The sequence below is a fragment of the Pleurodeles waltl genome, chromosome 7 (genome assembly GCF_031143425.1).
Source record: "Pleurodeles waltl isolate 20211129_DDA chromosome 7, aPleWal1.hap1.20221129, whole genome shotgun sequence".
NCBI classification, from domain to species: domain Eukaryota; kingdom Metazoa; phylum Chordata; class Amphibia; order Caudata; family Salamandridae; genus Pleurodeles; species Pleurodeles waltl.
The window spans coordinates 629222372-629242506 of NC_090446.1; positions in this window are offsets into that span (position 1 = coordinate 629222372).

Below are 20135 nucleotides of genomic sequence, written 5' to 3' on the forward strand. Positions count from 1 at the left end.
TAGTGCACAAAGATCTTAAAAAATGCATTATCCCAGTGATTGGAGTGCGATAATAAAGTAATACAAGTGAAATTTACATGTCTGAATAGAAATTAAAAATTGAAATACTTGCACATAAATTAATCACAAAGAAAACAATAATATCAGCTACATACTCCATATTTGAACATGTCTAGTATCCCAACTACACCCAAGTGGGCTTGCAAGCCACACTAATGAAATCTAAAAAGCTAAATATTCAAAAGGAAATTAGAAAGAAATGAGCACTATAGCTGCCAAATCTGAATTCACTCCTACTTCGGTTATTAAATCCTGCAAAGTGGGCATTCAAAAACAAATATCACAATCCTGTAGGAAGGCACTGTGCATGAAAAGCACCCAAAAAGCTTAAATAAAAGTGCAAATGCGTAAATCCCCAAAATTATCTTAGTACAAGTGTATCTCATTACTTTTTTACCTTTGCTGGTATCTCTCCCTCTTCCATGTTTATAAGATTATGTATGTCTGTGTAAATCTATGCATTGTAAATGTAATTTTATTCTTTACTTGTTGGATAATCAACTCTCTTATTTTTCTCTTTAAGGACCCAAGTAAAGCAAAGATAAAGACAATAGAGGTTTTAGAAGAAATACGGGACCTGCTTGTAAGTCAACGTCAATATTTTAAAATCCTTTCTGAAAGATTACATGCCCCCGTATATCAACTGGTGGAATGCCTCTAAGAGTCAAGATTCTCATTCAGACAATACTCACACTTTATTATGACTGTGATCCTATTGAAGTGTCTGAATTCTCAATGCTAGCCATATAATATGAAATAGTAGTAATATTGGGCTGTTGCCATACATGCGCTTTTTAATGCCATCACATGCAAGTAGTCCCACTAGATGTCTTTATGCCAGCATAAGTCTTTCTAAATTCATGATATTCCATTTGTCCATGTGTTGCAAAAAAATGCCCAGACACAGACAAGCACAACCACACATATTCAAACATGTATTTTCACACCTGAATAAAAGTATTCACACAAATACATTTGCCTTTATTTTAGTCAAAAGTCTGCAATGTCCCTGTCATGACAGCCCAAAGTGTTACTTCTGATCAACAGTTTCAATGAATCTTAAAACTGGGCAAGTAATTGAAATTCACTATTGTTCACAAACAAAAAACACACAGCCAGACATTTACACACATAATCATATACACAATTCAAGTAATTTGAATCTTGCCAATAAATGTTTTTCTTGGTCTGAATGGTCTGACTGTTAAGTACCGGATTACGTGGAGTACATGTATATGTAAGAAAGGACCACTTTGCTCTCTACATGCAACACAATCTCTAGCATGTCAATTTGAAGTGAGCATTGCAAGCCCTCTTGATATAAAAGATGGGATGGAAGTAGCTGCAACAGCAGTGGGAAGAAAGAAACAGCCTTCCAGAAAGTTTGGATATCTGGCTTTCCGTAAGTCTAAGTAATCCTTCGATTTTTGAGTCTGTGGTTGTGTGAATGTGTGAATAGGTGGATATAAGTCAATAATTGGGTGAGTAACTAAATACATATATGGATACCCTAAGGGAATGCCGTTCTTTTCATGTTGACCCCCACATTTGTGGACTGATGCTGTCGAGTTTGAGGCCTGCTAACCAGACCTTAGTTCCAGTGTTCTCACCTCATGCAAAGTATATGTGGAATTGGATTTCTGCCTGGACATAGGTAGAGAGAAGGACCCATGCAACCATGCTGGGTCTCCCTGAATGCGTTTGTTACTCCACTAGATCACAAAGTGCCTTAATGGAAAGTCGAGGGGCAGTAGAGCCTGAAACAGTGGACCAAGTCCCTAGTGACATGAGAAAGGGCAGAAAGCCTAGGAAATATTCTCGAAAAAATCCACAGAGCCAGAAGGAGCCCAACCCTGAGGCTGAGGGTCTGGCTTCTGAACAGGGTAGGCTTTCCTAAGGAGGCTACCTCAGATAGAGACACTAATTTTAGGCCTGCCTCTCTGTAGGCAATGTGAGATGAATGTGGGTGGCCTTACAGGATCACCAACCACCATTCACTCACTGGGCAATGTTTTTTTTTTTTAAACAAATGTTATTGAGTTTTTCTTGCGAACATGAATAAATAACACAACATACAGTTCCCGGTAAGCTTCAGCCATGAAGGCAACCAAATGTTCATTGGTCCTCCTCCCCCACAAATGTCTCTCGGTAGAGTAGCATTCAAGAAAGACGTGTATGATAATATTAGGGAAGGAACGCAGGAATGCTACCATTCCCAAATAACTGTCCCAACCTCTCCCCCCTCCCATCTCCCTCCCTCCAGCAGTTGAGGCCTTGATCAAGCTAGCTATGCTCTTAACTATCTGTGTCTGCGATGAGGTATTATTATATCCAGGCCTCTGGCACGCCAGCCCTCTTTGGCTAGGCCATTTGTTTTCTAAGTGTATATATCTAAGGCAGAATCGCCTCTCCCAGTGCTGCAGGCCAGGTGAATTTGCAGATGTGAAGCTTACAGTATCGAGGCCTGGGTGCTTTAAACTATCCATGATAGCCTCCCAAGTTCAAGCCATTTCCAACGTACCCATCCCCCTCTTCGCTTCTCTCACGAGAAGTGCTCCTTCATACTCTGCCTACCTCTCTAACTCCCTATGCCAGGTGTCCACCCTTGGACCTGCTGGAAACCGCCAATATCTGGTTATTTCTCGTTTATCTAGTAATAGGGCTACGCCTTGTAATTTACTGATAGCTTTTGTTCTGGATGTTTTGGGGAACCCGAGTAGTAGGTAGTGTTTTGGAGAGACAGGGACTTATTTCTCAACAGCTTCTGCTAATGCTCGGGTCACCTCCTCCCGGTAAGGGCTCAGTAGAGAGCAGGCCCATAGTGTAGGAAAGTACCATCTTGCCTGGCATGTTATCCCCATATTTCACTGTATATATGTTGTTTTAGTCTATGTGTCACTGGGACCTTGCCGGGCGGGGCCCCAGTGCTCAGAAGTATGTGCCCTGTATGTGTTCCCTGTGTGATGCCTAACTGTCTCACTGAGGCTCTGCTAACCAGAACCTCAGTGGTTATGCTCTCTCTGCTTTCCAAATTGTCACTAACAGGCTAGTGACCAATTTCACCAATTCACATTGGCATACTGGTACACCCATATAATTCCCTAGTATATGGTACTAGGGTACCCAGGGTATTGGGGTTCCAGGAGATCCCTATGGGCTGCAGAATTTCTTTTGCCACCCATAAGGAGATCTGACAATTCTAATACAGGCCTGCCTGTGCAGCCTGAGTGAAATACCGTCCACGTTATTTCACAACCATTTACCACTGCACTTAAGTAACTTATAAGTCACCTATATGTCTAACCTTCACCTGGTGAAGGTTGGGCGCAAAGTTACTTAGTGTGTGGGCACCCTGGCACTAGCCAAGGTGCCCACACATCGTTCAGGGCAAATTCCCCAGACTTTGTGAGTGCGGTGACACCATTACACGCGTGCACTATACATGGGTCACTACCTATGTATAGCGTCACAATGGTAACGCCGAACATGGCCATGTAACATGTCTCAGATCATGGAATTGTCAACCCAATGCCATTCTGGCATTGGGGGGACAATTCCATGATCCCCCGGGTCTCTAGCACAGAACCTGGGTACTGCCAAACTGCCTTTCCGGGGTCTCCACTGCAGCTGCTGCAAACCCCTCAGACAGGTTTCTGCCCTCCTGGGGTCCAGGCAGCCCTGGCCCAGGAAGTTAGAACAAAGGATTTCCTCTGAGAGAGGGTGTAACACCCTCTCCCTTTGGAAATAGGTGTGAAGGCTTGGGAGGAGTAGCCTCCCCCAGCTTCTGAAAATGCTTTGATGGGCACAGATGGTGCCCATCTCTGCATAAGCCAGTCTACACCGGTTTAGTGATCCCCCAAGCCTGCTCTGGAGCGAAACTGGACAAAGGAAAGGGGAGTGACCACTCCCCTGACCTGCACCTCCCAGGGGAGGTGCCCAGAGCTCCTCCAGTGTGTCCCAGACCTCTGCCATCTTGGAAACAGAGGTGTCTGTGGCACACTGGACTGCTCTGAGTGGCCAGTACCAGCGGGTGACGTCAGAGGCTCCTTCTGATAGGCTTTTACCTCTCTTGGTAGCCAATCCTCCTTCCTAGGTAGCCAAACCTCCTTTTCTGGCCATTTAGGGTCTCTGCTTTGGGGAATTATTCAGATAACGAATGCAAGAGCTCACCAGAGTTCCTCTGCATCTCCCTCTTCACCTTCTGCCAAAGGATCAACCGCTGACTGCTCAGGATGCCTGCAAAACCGCAACAAAGTAGCAAGATGACTACTAGCAACCTTGTATCGCTTCATCCTGCCGGCTTTCTTGACTGTTTCCAGGTGGTGCATGCTCTGGGGGTAGCCTGCCTCCTCTCTGCACCAGGAGCTCTGAAGAAATCTCCCGTGGGTCGACGGAATCTTCCCCTTGCAACCGCAGGCAACAAAAGACTGCATCATCGGTCCTCTGGGTCCCCTCTCAGCCCGACGAGCGTGGTAACTGGAACTCAGCAACTCTGTCCAAGTGACTCCCACAGTCCAGTGACTCTTCAGTCCAAGTTTGGTGGAGGTAAGTCCTTGCCTCCCCACGCTAGACTGCATTGCTGGGTACCTCGTGATTTGCAGCTGCTCCGGCTCCTGTGCACTCTTCCTGGATTTCCTTCATGCACAGCCAAGCCTGGGTCCCTGACACTCTAACCTGCATTGCACAACCTTCTGAGTTGTCCTCCGGCGTCGTGGGACTCCCTTTTGTGACTTCGGGTGGACTCCAGTTCACATTTCTTCTAAGTGCCTGTTCAGGTACTTCTGTGGGTGCTGCCTGCTTCTGTGAGGGCTCCCTGACTTTCTGGGCACCCCCACTGTCTCCTCATCCAAGCGGCGACATCCTGGTCCCTACTGGGCCACAGCAGCATCCAAAAACCCTAACCGCAACACTTGCAGCTAGCAAGGCTTGTTTGTGGTCTTTCTGTGTGGGAACACATCTGCAAGCTTCTTCACGACGTCGGACATCCATCCTCCAAAGGGGAAGCTCCTAGTCCTCTTCGTTCTTGCAAAACACCAAGCTTCTTCCATCCAGTGGCAGCTTCCTTGCACCCTCAGCTGGCATTTCCTGGGCTCCTGCCCACTCTCAACACTGTTGCGACTCTTGGACTTGGTCCCCTTGTCTTACAGGTGCTCAGGTCCAGAAATCCACTGTTGTTGCATTGCTGGTGTTGGTTTTCCTTGCAGAATCCCCCTATCACGACTCCTGTGTTCTCTGGGGGTTGTAGGTGCACTTTACACCTACCTTACAGGGTCTTGGGGTGGGCTATTTTTCTAACCCTCACTGTTTTCTTACAGTCCCAGTGACCCTCTACAAGCTCACATAGGTTTGGGGTCCATTCGTGGTTCGCATTCCACTTTCGAAGTATATGGTTTGTGTTACCCCAATACCTATGTGCTTCTATTGCAATCTACTGTAACTTCATATTGCTTGCATTACTTCCTTTTGCTATTTACTGCATAATTTTGGTTTGTGTACATATATCTTGTGTATATTTCTCATCCTCATACTGAGGGTACTCACTGAGATACTTTCGGATAATTGTCATAAAAATAAAGTACCTTTATTTTTATTATATCTGTGTATTGTGTTTTCTTATGATATTGTGCATATGACACCAGTGGTATAGTAGGAGCTTTACATGTCTCCTAGTTCAGCCTAAGCTGCTTTGCCATAGCTACCCTCTATCAGCCTAAGCTGCTAGAAACACCTCTTCTACACTAATAAGGGATAACTGGACCTGGAACAAGGTGTAAGTACCTCTGGTACCCACTACAAGCCAGGCCAGCCTCCTACATTGGTTGTGCAGCGGTGGGATAAGTACTTGTAACTACTTACCACTTTCTCATTGTGTACTTTTCATAAGAGAATAATATACAAAACAAGTTCAGTGTATGTACACTTAACCAAAAAGTTTTGCTTTTCTCCTCTTACACTTTCTACTAAGTGCTGAAAAGTACTCAAAAACTTCTAAAAAGTTTGAAAAAGATTTTTTTTCTGTTCTTTAAAAAGTCCTGAAACTTTTTCTCTCTTCTCACTGTCTCTAAACCTTCTTCTATCATGTCTGAAGTAGGGGCTGCTCTTAAAATGGTCAATACTACCTATGACAATTTACATTTCAAGAGCCTAATGAGTCTCTGTTTAGATAGAGGTTTAGTGATAGGAAAGAACCCTACAAGAGAATTTCTGTATAACATGCTCATTGTGAATGATGAGTCCCTAGCTAGCACTTCAGGTGAGAAGTTAATAGATAGCTCCCATTCTGACTCAGGAGAACCCCTTGAGGTAGGTGGGGAGGGTTCTATTCCAAATCTGCCCCTCAGCAGACCACATAGCAATGCTGGTAGTAATAGGAGCTCCCATCATAGTAGGGATGTTTTTATTCCTGGAGGCCAGGTTGTTAGAGTCCAAGCTGTTAGGGACAGATCTCCCTCTGTTGTTTCCAATTTGTCCTCAGTGTCCAAGCATTCCCAACCCACCCACCCTGAAGACAACATGTTAGAAAGCAAACTCAAAAAGTTGAGATTGGAAGATACCATACGGAAGCTTAAACAGCAACCGCTGGCTCTAGACAGGGAATCCCTAGACCTGGAGAAGGAGAGACAGAGATTGGGGTTAGGACCCCATGGTGGCAGCAGCAGTATTCCTGATAGTAATCCTGTGAGAGAGCATGATTCCAGGAATCTGCACAAGATAGTTCCCCCTTACAAGGAGAGGAATGACATCAACAAGTGGTTTGCTGCACTTGAGAGGGCCTGTATGGTGCAGGGGGTCCCTCAAAGGCAGTGGGCTGCTATATTGTGGCTATCTTTCAATGCAAAGGGTAGGGATAGGCTCCTTACTGTTAGAGAAAGTGATGCTAACAATTTTGCAGTTTTGAAGGATGCACTCTTGGATGGATTTGGCTTAACCACTGAACAATACAGGATTAAGTTCAGAGACACAAGAAAAGAGTCCTCACAAGACTGGATAGACTTTGTTGACTGTTCAGTGAAGGCCATGGAGGGGTGGTTACATGGCAGTAAAGTTTCTGACTATGAAAGCCTGTATAATCTTATTCTGAGAGAGCATATTCTGAATAACTGTGTGTCTGATTTGTTACACCAATATCAAGTGGACTCAGATCTGACCTCTCCCCAAGAATTGGAAAAGAAGACAGACAAATGAGTCAGAACAAGAGTGGACAGAAAAGTTCATACAGGGGGTGACAAGGATGGCAAGAAGAAGGATGGTAAGTATTCTGACAAGGGTGGGGACAAATGTAAAAATTAGTCTTCATCAGGCCCCTCAAAATCCTCTGGTGGGGGTGGTGGGTCCAAATCCTCTTGAAATCAAGTTAAAAAGCCTTGGTGTTATTTGTGTAAAGTCAAAGGCCATTGGACAACTGATGCCAGTTGTCCAAAGAAAAACACCAAACCTCCCACTACCACAACCCCTACTGCAAACTCTAGTGCCCCTAGTAATAGCAGTGGTGGTGGGAGCAAACCTACTAATAGCCAATCCAAGGGATTAGCTGGGCTCACTTTTGGTAATTTAGTTGGGGTTGGTCTTGTTAGGGAGACCACAAAGGCTGTGTTAGTCTCTGAGGGTGCCATTGATTTGGCCACCTTGGTTGCTTGTCCCCTTAATATGGATAAGTACAAGCAACTTCCCCTAATAAATGGTGTTGAGGTTCAGGCCTACAGGGACACAGGTGCCAGTGTTACCATGGTAATAGAGAAACTGGTACACCCTGAACAACACCTACTTGGTCACCAGTACCAAGTGATAGACGCTCATAACAACACTCTGAGCCACCCCATGGCTGTTGTGAATCTCAACTGGGGGGGGGGAGTTACTGGTCCACAGAAAGTTGTGGTTGCTTCAGATTTACCTGTAGACTGTCTACTAGGAAATTATTTAGAGACATCAGCTTGGACAGAAGTGGAGTTGGAGGCTCATGCAGCAATGCTGGGCATTCCTGAGCATATTTTTGCTTTGACAAGGGCTCAGGCCAAAAAGCAAAAAGGACAGGGTGACTTGGATCCTGGAACAATGGACCAAGTGCTCCCTAAAGCTAGGGATAGCAAGGGTAAATCCCTACCCACTATCCCTCCATCTACAGATGATTCTCCTTCTGAGGAAGAAGAATTTCCTCCCTGTGCAGAACCTTCACCAGATGAGCTGGCAGCAGAGACTGCTGAGCTTTTGGGTGGAGGGGGGGCTGCCAGGGAAGAGCTGAGTGTGGCACAGCAATCCTGTCCCACATTAGAGGGTCTCAGACAGCAAGCTGTCAAGCAGCAAAATGGGGATGTCAGTGACTCACATAGAGTTTACTGGAAGGACAACTTCTTGTACACAGAGGCAAGGGACCCAAAACCTGTAGCAGCCAGGAGATTGGTCATTCCCGTGCAGTACAGAGAGTTCCTCCTAACTCTGGCACATGACATTCCTTTGGCTGGGCATTTGGGCCAGATCAAAACATGGGAAAGGCTTGTCCCCCTGTTTCACTGGCCTAGGATGTCAGAGGACACAAAGTATTTTTACAAGTCTGTGTGACCTGCCAAGCCAGTGGCAAGACTGATGGCACACCAAAGGCTCTCCTTATCCTACTACCTGTGGTTGGGGTCCTCTTTGAAAGGGTAGGGGTTGACATAGTCGGCCCCCTTTGACCCTCCTACTGCTTCAGGCAATAGGTTTATCTTGGTGTTTGTGGACCATGCCACCAGATATCCTGAAGCAATTCCTCTAAGGACCACTAAAGCTCCTGCAGTGGCAAAAGCCCTCCTGGGAATCTTTTCCAGGGTGGGTTTCCCAAAAGAGGTTGTATCAGACAGTGGCAGCAACTTTATGTCTGCATATTTGAAGGGTACGTGGAAGGAATGTGGTGTAACATACAAATTCACCACACCTTATCATCCACAGACTAATGGACTGGTAGAGAGGTTTAAAAAACTCTCAAACAAATGGTAATGGGACTCCCTGAAAAACTCAGGAGGAGATGGGATGTCCTGTTACCTTGCCTCCTTTTTGCTGACAGAGAGGTACCCTAGAGAGGAGTGGGCTTCAGCCCCTTTGAACTCCTATTTGGACACCCTGTAAGAGGTCCACTAACACCTGTGAAGGAGGGTTGGGAACAACCTTTAAAAGCTCCCAAACAGGACATAGTGGACTATGTACTTGGCCTGAGATCCAGAATGGCTGAGTACAAGAAAAAGGCCAGTAAAACCCTTCAGGCCAGCCAAGAGCTCCAGAAGCAATGGCATGACCAGAAGGCTGTTCTGATCCAGTACCAACCAGGACAGAAGGTGTGGGTATTGGAGCCTGTGGCACCAAGAGCACTCCAGGACAAATGGAGTGGACCCCATCTAATTGTTGAAAAGAAGGGCGAGGTCACCTACTTGGGTGACCTGGGCACTGCCAGGAGTCCCCTTAGGGTGATTCATGTCAACCGCCTAAAACCCTACTATGATAGGGCTGATCTCACCCTGCTCATGGCAACAGATGAGGGACAGGAAGAAGAGAGTGGCCCTCTCCCTGAAGAGGATGCTCTAGTGGAGGGAGTAGTTTTGGCAGACTGTCTTACTGCAGAACAGAAAGACAACTGCATAAACCTCCTTGGACAGTTTTCTGAACTCTTTTCAACTGTGCCAGGCACCACATCTTGGTGTGAACACACAATTGATACTGGAGACTGTATGCCTGTCAAAAGTAAAATCTATAGGCAGCCTGACCATGTCAGGGACTGCATAAAGCAAGAAGTCCAGAAAATGCTTGACCTAGGAGTGGTTGAACCTTCTGAAAGCCCATGGGCGTGTCCTGTGGTGCTTGTACCAAAGCCTCACACAAAAGATGGAAAAAAGGAGATTTGGTTTTGTGTAGATTACAGAGGTCTCAACAAGGTAACAAAAACTGATGCTCACCCTATACCCATGGCAGATGAGCTCATAGATACACTGGCATCTGCCAAGTATCTAAGCACCTTTGATTTGACTGCAGGGTATTGGCAGATCAAATTGGCTGAGGATGCTAAGCCTAAAACTGATTTTCAACTATAGGAGGGCACTACCAATTTACAATGATGCCCTTTGGTTTGAAAAATGTACCTGCCACTTTTCAGAGGTTGGTGAACACCGTCCTGCAAGGGTTGGGGGCTTTTAGTGCAGCATATCTAGATGATATAGCTGTCTTTAGCTCCACCTGGGATGAGCACCTGGTCCACCTTTGAAAGGTTTTGGAGGCCCTGCAAAAGGCAGGCCTCACTATCAAGGCCTCAAAGTGCCAGATAGGGCAGGGAAAGGTGGTTTATCTGGAACACCTGGTAGGTAAAGAACAGATTGCACCACTTCAGGGGAAAATCCAGACAATCATGGATTAGGTCCCCCTTACAACACAGACCCAGGTGAAAGCCTTCCTATGTCTCACTGGGTATTACAGGAGATTCAGTAAAAACTATGGTTCCATTGCAGCCCCACTTAATGATCTCACTAGCAAGAAGATGCCTAAAAAGGTATTGTGGACAGCTAGCTGCCAGAAAGCTTTTGAGGAGCTCAAACAGGCCATGTGCACTGCACCTGTCCTAAAAAGCCCATGTTACTCCAAGAAATTCATTGTTCAAACTGATGCATCTGAATTAGGGGTAGGGGCAGTCTTATCACAACTGAATTCTGATGGCCAGGACCAACCAATTGCTTTTATCAGCAGAAGGTTGACCCCTAGAGAAAAGTGTTGGTCTGCCACAGAGAGGGAGGCCTTTGCTGTGGTCTGGGCACTGAAAAAGTTGAGGCCATGCCTGTTTGGCACTCATGTTATTATTCAGACAGACCACAAACCTCTACTTTGGCTAAAACAAATGAAAGGTGAAAACCCTAAATTGTTAAGGTGGTCCATATCTCTACAGGGAATGGACTATACAGTGGAACATAGACCTGGGAGTACCCACTCCAATGCAGATGGACTCTCCAGATATTTCCACTTAGACAATGAAGACTCATCAGGTCATGGCTAGTCTTATTGTCCTTCATTTGGGGGGGGGGGCGTTGTGTAGAAAAGTACCATCTTGCCTGGCATGTTACCCCCATATTTCACTGTATATATGTTGTTTTAGTCTACGTGTCACTGGGACCCTGGTATCGGGCGGGGCCCTAGTGCTCATAAGTATGTGTATGTGTTCCCTGTGTGATGCCTAACTGTCTCACTGAGGCTCTGCTAACCAGAACCTCAGTGGTTATGCTCTCTCTGCTTTCCAAATTGTCACTAACAGGCTAGTGACCAATTTCACCAATTCACATTGGAATACTGGTACACCCACATAATTCCCTAGTATATGGTACTGAGGTACCCAGGATATTGGGTTTCCAGGAGAACCCTATGGGCTGCAGCATTCCTTTTGCCACCCATAGGGAGATCTGACAATTCTTACACAGGCCTGCCAGTGCAGCCTGTGTGAAATAACGTCCACGTTATTTCACAGCCATTTACCACTGCACTTAAGTAACTTATAAGTCACCTATATGTCTAACCTTCACCTGGTGAAGGTTGGGTGCAAAGTTACTTAGTGTGTGGGCCCCCTGGCACTAGCCAAGGTGCCCCCACATCATTCAGGGCAATTTCCCAGACTTTGTGAGTGCGGGGACACCATTACACGCGTCCACTATATATAGGTCACTACCTATGTATAGCGTCACAATGGTAACTCCAAACATAGCCATGTAACATGTCTAAGATCATGGAATTGTTACCCCAATGCCATTCTGGCATTGGGGAGACAATTCCATGATCCCCCGGGTCTCTAGCACAGAACCTGGGTACTGCCAAACTGCCTTTCCGGGGTGTCCACTGCAGCTGCTGCTGCTGCCAACCCCTCAGACAGGTTTCTGCCCTCCTGGGGTCCAGGCAGCCCTGGCCCAGGAATGCAGAACAAAGAGGGTGTGACACCCTCTCGCTTTGGAAATAGTTGTGATGGCTGGGGAGGATTTCCAAAATGGGCTCAAGATAAGGTGTTGAGGAGCAGTGGTTATTTGCACATCTCTGAATTCCGGGGTGACCATACTAGCATGTGAATTACAGGCCATTTCTCAAATAGATGTCTTTTTTACACAATCTCTTATATTTGGAAGGATAGACAAGGGGCAATAACACTTGTTTTTCTAATCTATGTTCCCCCAAGTCTCCCAATAAAAATAATACCTCACTTGTGTGGGTAGGCCTATCGCCCGCGACAGGAAACGCCCCAAAACGCAACGTGGACACGTCACATTTTTTTAAAGAAAACAGAGGTGTTTTTTGCAAAGTGCCTATCTGTAGTTTTTGGCCTCTAGCTCAGCCGACACCTAGGGAACCCTACGAAACCTGTGCATATTTTAAAACTAGAGACCAGGGGAATCCAAGATGGGGTGACTTGTGGGGCTCTGACCAGGTTCTGTTACCCAGAATCCTTTGCAAACCTCAAACTTTGGCTAAAAAAACAAGTTTTCCTCAAATTTTGGTGACAGAAAGTTCTGGAATCAGAGAGGAGCCACAAATATTCTTCTACCCAGCTTTCCCCCAAGTCTCCCGATAAAAATGATACCTCACTTGTGTGGGTAGGCCTAGCGCCCACGACAGGAAATGGCCCAAAACACAACGTGGACACATCACATTTTTTCATAGAAAACAGTGCCTACCTGGGGATTTTGGCCTCTAGCTCAGTCGGCACCTGGGGAAACCTAGCAAACCAGTGCATTTTTTAAAACTAGAAACCCAGGGGAATCCAAGAAGGGGTGACTTGTGGGGCTCTAACCAGGTTCTGTTACCCAGAATCCTTTGCAAACATCAAAATTTGGCAAACACATCACTTTTTCCTCTCATTTCAGTGACAGAAAGTTCTGGAATCTGAGAGGAGCCACAAATTTCCTTCCACCCAGCGTTACCCAAGTCTCTCGATAAAAATGGTACCTCACTTGTGTGGGTAGGCCTAGCACCCATGAAAGAAAATGGCCCAAAACACAGCGTGGACACATCAAATTTTTTCACAGAAAACAGAGGTGTTTTTTGCAAAGTGCCTACCTGTGGATTTCGGCCTCTAGCTCAGCCGGCCCCAGGGGGGGGCAGAAATGGCCTAAAATAAATTTGTCCCCCAACCCTACTCCCGGGAGCGACCCTTGCCTACGGGGCGCTCCCCCTGCGTGACATTGGCGCCCAAAAAAAAATCCCCGGTGCCTAGTGGTTTCTGCCCCCTTGGGAGCAGATTGACCTAAAATCGGCCAATCTGCCCCCAAGGGGGGCAGAAATGGTGTAAATACAATTTGCCCCCCAGAGGAGCGACCCTTGCCTAATGGGTCGCTCCCCATCTCTAAAAAAACATTAAAAAAAAAAAAAACACACAAAAAAAAATGTGCCCCGGCGCCTAGAGGTTTCTGCCCCCCCTGGGGGCAGATCGGCCTAATAACAATAAGCCGATCTGCCCCCAGGGGAGACAGAAATGGCCTAAAATAAATTTGCCACCCCCTCCAACCACCCTCCCCCAGGAGCAACCATTGCCTACGCGGTCGCTCCCCCTGCGTGACGTTGGCGCCAAAAAAAAAATCCCTGGTGCCTAGTGGTTTCTGCTCTCTTGGGGGCAGATTGACCTAAAATCGGCCAATCTGCCACCATGGGGGGCAGAAATGGTCTAAATACAATTTGCCTCCCAGGGGAGCGACCCTTGCCTAATGGGTCGCTCCCCATCTCTAAAAAACAAACAAACAAAAAAAAAAACACAAAAAAAAAATTGCCCTGGCGCCTAGAGGTTTCTGCCCCCCCTGAGGGCAGATCAGCCTAATAACAATAGGCCGATCTGCCCTCGGGGGGGGCAGAAATGGCCTAAACTAAAATTTGACCCCCCAACCCCTGCCCCACCGGGATCGACCCTTGCCTACGGGGTCGCTCCCCCTGCGTGACATTGGCGCCAAAAAAAAATCCCTGGTGCCTAGTGGTTTCTGTCCCCCTTGGGGGCAGATTGGCATAGCAAAAATCGGCCGATCTGCCCCCAAAGGGGGCAGAAATTGCCTAAATACAATTTTCCCTTCCAGGGGAGCGACCCTTGTCCAAGGGGTCACTCCCCATCTGTAAAACAAAAAAAACTAAAAATCCCTGGTGCCTAGTGGTTTCTGCCCCCCTTGGGGGCAGATCAGCCTAATCAAAATAGGCTGATCTACCCCCCAGGGGGGCAGAAATGGCCTAAAATAATCCCCCCCCCCCAGGGGAGCGACCCTTGCCTAAGGGGTCGCTCCCATTGTGTGAAATTCACGTAAAAAAAAAAAGACTCCCTGGTGTCTAGTGGTTTCTGTCCCCCTTGGGGGAAGATTGGCCTCATCAAAATAGGCCAATCTGCCCCTAAGGGGGGCAGAAATGGCCTAAATATAATTTGCCCCCTAGGGGAGCGACCCTTGCCTAAGGGGTCGCTCCCCACACCTAAAACAAAAAAGTAAACAAAAAACAAAAAAAACTAAAAAAATGATCCCTGTTGCCTAGAGGTTTCTGCCCCCCCTGCCTAATATTAGTCCGATCTACCCCTGGGGGGGCAGAAAAGGCCTTCCCAAAAAATGCCCCCCTTGGGAGCGACCCTTGCCCAAGGGGTCGCTCCCTTATGTCCATTTAAAAAAAAAAAAACATCCCTGGTGTCTAGTGGGCGTTTCAAAAGCCAGATTGCAAGCAATCCGGCTTTTAAAAAACGCTTGGAGAGACTTCAAAGGGAAGGAAATACATTTCCTTCCCTTTGAAGCCTCTCCGGGCCTCGCCCACGTGATCGAAAGAGAAATGCAAAGCATTTCCCTTTCGATCGCGCTGGAAGCTGAGCTGACGTCACTGTGGGGGTGGGGGGTGGTTGGGGGTGGAAGGGGAAGGGCTTCCCCTTCCATCCCTGACTTGGGGGTGTGGGGGGGAACCCCACAGAGGGAGCGCTAGCGCTCCCTCTGGGCTCTGGGCTCTGTGACCAGGACGTAATGGTTACGTCCTGGGCACAGCAGCACTGTGCCTCAGGACGTAACCATTACGTCCTGGGCACAGAACCGGTTAAAAGCCGTCTTGGACCTGGCCTCTCTGCAGGGTCACCCCCAAACCTTTCCCCTTTCTCCCTCCACTTTTTGCTGAATTTGTTTTTGTTGGCCTGAGGACTCAGCCAACCAGTGCTAAAGTGCTTTTGCTCCATCCTTTAATCATGGTTTGATTGGCACATAACAGTTTGGCATATTTAATGTACTTATTAGTCCCTTGTAGAATGATATGCCATATGCCCAGGGCCTGTTAATTACAATTCTACCAGTGGGACTGTAGCACTTACTGTGCCACACACCAAAATAGCACCTTAAACCTTGTCACATGCCTGCCACTGCAGTCTGAATGCAGGTTTAAACTGCCATGTCGACTTGGTAATAAAATCCCCTTGTCGAGCCATAAACACCCTTCATATTACATATGTCACCCCTAAGATGGACCCTAGGTAACCTAAAGGGCAGGACACATTGTAATTAACAGGTTTGACATGTGCTTTTAAGTTTCAGATGTCTGGTAGTGAAAAACTCTTGAGTGTGTTTTTCACTACTGTGATTCCTACCCCTCCCATAGGATAACAATGTGGATTCTTTATTACATTTACTCTTTTTACTTCTAGGCATCCTGCCCACCCTATAATGCTAAGCACTTTTTTTAGCTATTTGGGGTAGTTTGTGCTTAGGCCTCCATAATTTTTTTTCACATAAGGTACCCATTCCAAAATTGTGTCTTTTTTCCAATATCCTGGGGATTCCAAAGGGACCCAAGGTTTGTGGATTCTCCTGGAGGGGACTATGAAAATAGTCAAACTATAGCAAATGTTGTTTCCCAAAAAAGCCATCAATTAAAGGTTTGCTGTGCTAAAATCACCATTTTCCCAGCTGTCTTGAAGATACAGGGCTGACCAAATTTGGCATTTTTAAAGAGGTAACCTGTTTTTCCTAATTTTCTAAACCCATGGGTGATCTAGGAAAGCTATACATTTCTGAAAAATAGAAAAAATTCTAAATTCAGCAAGCGGCCCCAAACAAACAAAATGTTGAAATAAAAAATATAGAAAATTAGTCCGTATACAGCCATGCATGACCACACATTCATTTGTAACTTCTTGTTACGATGGCTGATTTACAAAAAAAATATGCCATTACATTTGCTAGACCCTTCTGGTTGCTGTGATATGTAAGGTTTGTAGGTTCTTGACGAACCCGAGGTTCCCAGAGCCAACAACTGAACTGCACCTTGCAATGGTTTCTTATTGTGTACCGGGTGTAGAAAAAATAATACAATAAAATATAAAGAGTGAAAAATGGGTATAAAAAAATCCTATGTATTTCTGAAACACCAGACACAGAGTTTGTGAGCAGTGGGTGTTTGTACATCTCTGAATTTGTAGGTACCACACCCATACCACCATGTGATTCATGGGGCATTTATTAAAATGTCTCCTTTCTTACACACTGCCTTACATTTGGAAGGCACAAATGGAGAGACATACAATTGGTAAATGTTCTACTCTCTTGTATTCCCACATGTCTTCCAATACAAATCGTGGATAGGCCTAGTGTCTGTGATAGGAAAAGGGCCCTAAAGACAACATGGACAAATCACATTTATTCCACTAAAAGCTGGCCCTTTATTCAATGTGGGCAGGTGTGAAGTTTGGGCCCTAGCTCAGCAGGCACCTAGGGAAACCTAGAAAACCTATATTTTTGTTCAAAGTAGACACATAGGGGATCCAGGATGAAATTACTTGTGTGGCTCCCACCAGGTATTTTACCCAGAAAACAGTGCAAACTTCTAACTTTGACTAAAAAACAAACATTTTCCTCATATTTCTGTGAGAAAAACTTCTGAAATCTTCAGGGAGCCACATATTTACTACTATCCAACATTGCCCTAAGTCTCCCAGTAAGAAATGTACCACATTTATGAGGGTAGGACTAGTACCCGCAACAGGAGAGACCCTAGAATTTAACATGGACACATCACATTTTTCCACTAAAAACAGATCCGTTTTTGTGGTGTGGCTTGCTGTATATTTTAGGCTCTGGCTCAGCCGGCACCTAGGGAATCCTAGAAAACCTAAACATTTCTTAAAAATAGAGACATAGGGGAATCCAGGGTGCGGTCATTTGTGTGGCTCCCACCAGGTTATCTTAGCTAGAAACCTTTACAAACCTCAAACTTTGACTAAAAACATAATTTCATCACATTTCTGTAATGGAAAGTTCTGGAATCTGCAGGGACCCACAAATGTCCCACCAGCTACCATTCCCCCAAGTCTCCAGATAAAAATGGTACCTTACATGTGTGGGTAGGCCGAGTGCCCGCAACAGGATAGGCCCCAAAATACAATGTGGAGACCTCAACATTTCCTGTTATAAAAATGATGCGATTTGACAATGGGGTAGCAGTGTTTTTATGGCCATGGATCAACGGGAACCCAGGGAAACCTATCACACCCAGACATTCCTGAAAACTAAACATCTACAGAGCCTAGGACTGCATACTTCATGTGAATCCCCCAAAGTTTTTTTACCTACAAACCTCAAACTTTGCTTAGCATTGAACATTTTCCTTGCATTTCCGTGACGTAAACATCCAGAATCAGCAGCTTCCACCACCCAGATTTTTTTCCCACTTGCCCCCAAAAAAATGCTACCTCCTTGTGTGGCAGGGCCTAGTGCACGCAACAGGCAAGCATCAAACCAAGGTCATTAGGAGTCTGGTGTAGGTTCTCTTGTTGACTCTGAAGTGACTTGTATGTGTCGTGGACACTAGAACAAACATTTTTACCGGGGCAAGTAGAAGAACATTGGGCGGTAGGAATATTGAAGATTCCTGCTGATTCTAGAAGTTTATGTCACAGATATGAAAGGAAAATATACACTTTTATTTGGCACAGTTTGTGGTTTGCAAGGCATTGCTGGTAAGAAATCTTTATGGGATCCATGCAAGGCATACCTCCCTGGAGTCCCTCCTATGTCTAGCTTTCAGAAATGTCTTGGTTTGGTAGGTTTCCCCAGGTGTCAGTGTGGAAGTAGGACGATATTGGGATGTAGCCCAACTCTGATAAGCATATGTGTAAAAAAAAATCTGAGATCAAAATTTTCCTTTTTGCTGAAAAAAAATGGAGATGCATTAGTCCCAGCTGCAGAAAGACTGTTTGGGTCATATGGGAGGCGAAGGCTAGGCCCGAAATGTGGTTGGGTAGGCTGGCCACCCCCACACCATGCAGCAATGAAAAAACTCGCTGGTGTCTAGTTGTCTTTTTGTCCCGTGCACCAGTTCAGATTGCAGTTACAAATGTCTCATCTGCCTCTGTGTGGGGGGGAACAGAAAGACTGTTGTGGGTCATTGCAGGGGTGGGGTTATGTCCAATGCCAGACAGGTCACCCCTGCCTATTTGCCAGAGGAGCTGCTCACTCTCCAAATATAATCCCTGATGGTCTAGCTCTGCACCCAGCTAGGGTAGATTGTAAAACATTACCTCTCATCTGCCCCTGATAGGGGCTATAAATACTGCTCGGGGTCGTATGGATGCTGGGGCTAGGTCCTATGCCTGGAATGGCCTACTCCACCTGTTTTGCCTTTTTTTTTAAATCCCTTGTGTCTAGTTGACTTTCTTCCCCCCAGGGGCAGATTGGCCGTAAGAATCTCCAATCTTGCCCTGCGACCACAGAAATACCTTTGGGCCTGGGGAGGAAGAGAGCATGTGTCCATTGCAATGGGGCAGCTTGCCCCCTTAAAAATAGTCCCTAGGATCTACTGTGTGGATCCCTACTTGGGAATTTCCCTCCTGTGGCAATCCTCAAGCAGGGATCCACTAAGGAAAGGCACCATTAGAAAAGTGAGATTCTCCCATTCCAATGATACCTCTTCCATCTGCTGAAGTGCTCTAAGGGCTCAGATATACCTTTAAACACCAAAACAGTGAAAGCAAAATGAGCCAATCGTCTTCCTGTGTGAGGATTGTCATTTCAGAGTAAAAGAATAAAACATCAATAGATGGCAGAGTTCTTCCCCAGTTCTGAGGCTAAAATAAATAAAGAGAAATCTCTCTGGTGCTTGCACCAAATGGATTTCCTGCATCTGGTGCTAGGACGCTTGGAGACGTCCTCAGCACATGAGCACTGGTGCTGAGGATTTCTTCATGTTATCTTCCGCACCCAAGTGGTTGATAAGCTGTACTTTCCATCTCGGAGCAGGTTGCTACATCATGTTTGGTGCCTTTGGAATTTGAATGAAAAACCCTATTTAATATTAAATTCAGGTTTTTGATTACTGTTAGAAATTGGGTCTCTAGTTGGCGGAAGTATGCACCCTGTCCATGTAAGTACCACTTTTCTAGTTAGGCTAAGGCATAACACAAACTAAATTATCCTGTGCTCACTCTCTGGTAGTTTTGCACAGAGCAGCCAGGCAGGCTTAACTTAGAAGGCAATGTGTAAAGTATTTACAGTAACACAGTGAAAACACCACAAAAATACACAACACCAGTTTAGAAAAATAGATAATCTTTATCTGAAGCAAATACGAGCAAAACAATCAAGATCCAATGTACACAAGTAAAGTTATCACTTCTAGGGAGATTCAAATAGTCTTAATCCACAAACATCTGTGGATGCATTGGTTTTACACAAAGTACCTGGTGTGTGAGTCAAAAATAACAACACAGATGGCCACAGATTTAGAGGAGCATTGAAAAACAAAGCAATGCTTAAACTTTCTAGCATGGCAGAAGTGATGCTCTGATTCTTTACATGTGGCCAGGTGATTTGTTGATTCTTTCCAAGCTGCAAGGTAATACATAAATTTTTTGTTGTGCAGCCTTGGTCCTCACTGTGATATGGGGATTATTTTGATGCCCAGGGACTATGCGTCGGAAATCCGGACGCGCTGTGTAGACAAGGCAAGCGGTGTGGCAATTTTCCAGCTGTGAGAAAGGTGCTGTATTGAATTTGGCAGGCGTTGTGTTTATTTTCCGAGACCCAGGATTTCCTTGAAGAGGTGAAGTCGTTGCTGGCCCTGATACTTGAGAAACAGAAGGCAAGCTCAATCCAACC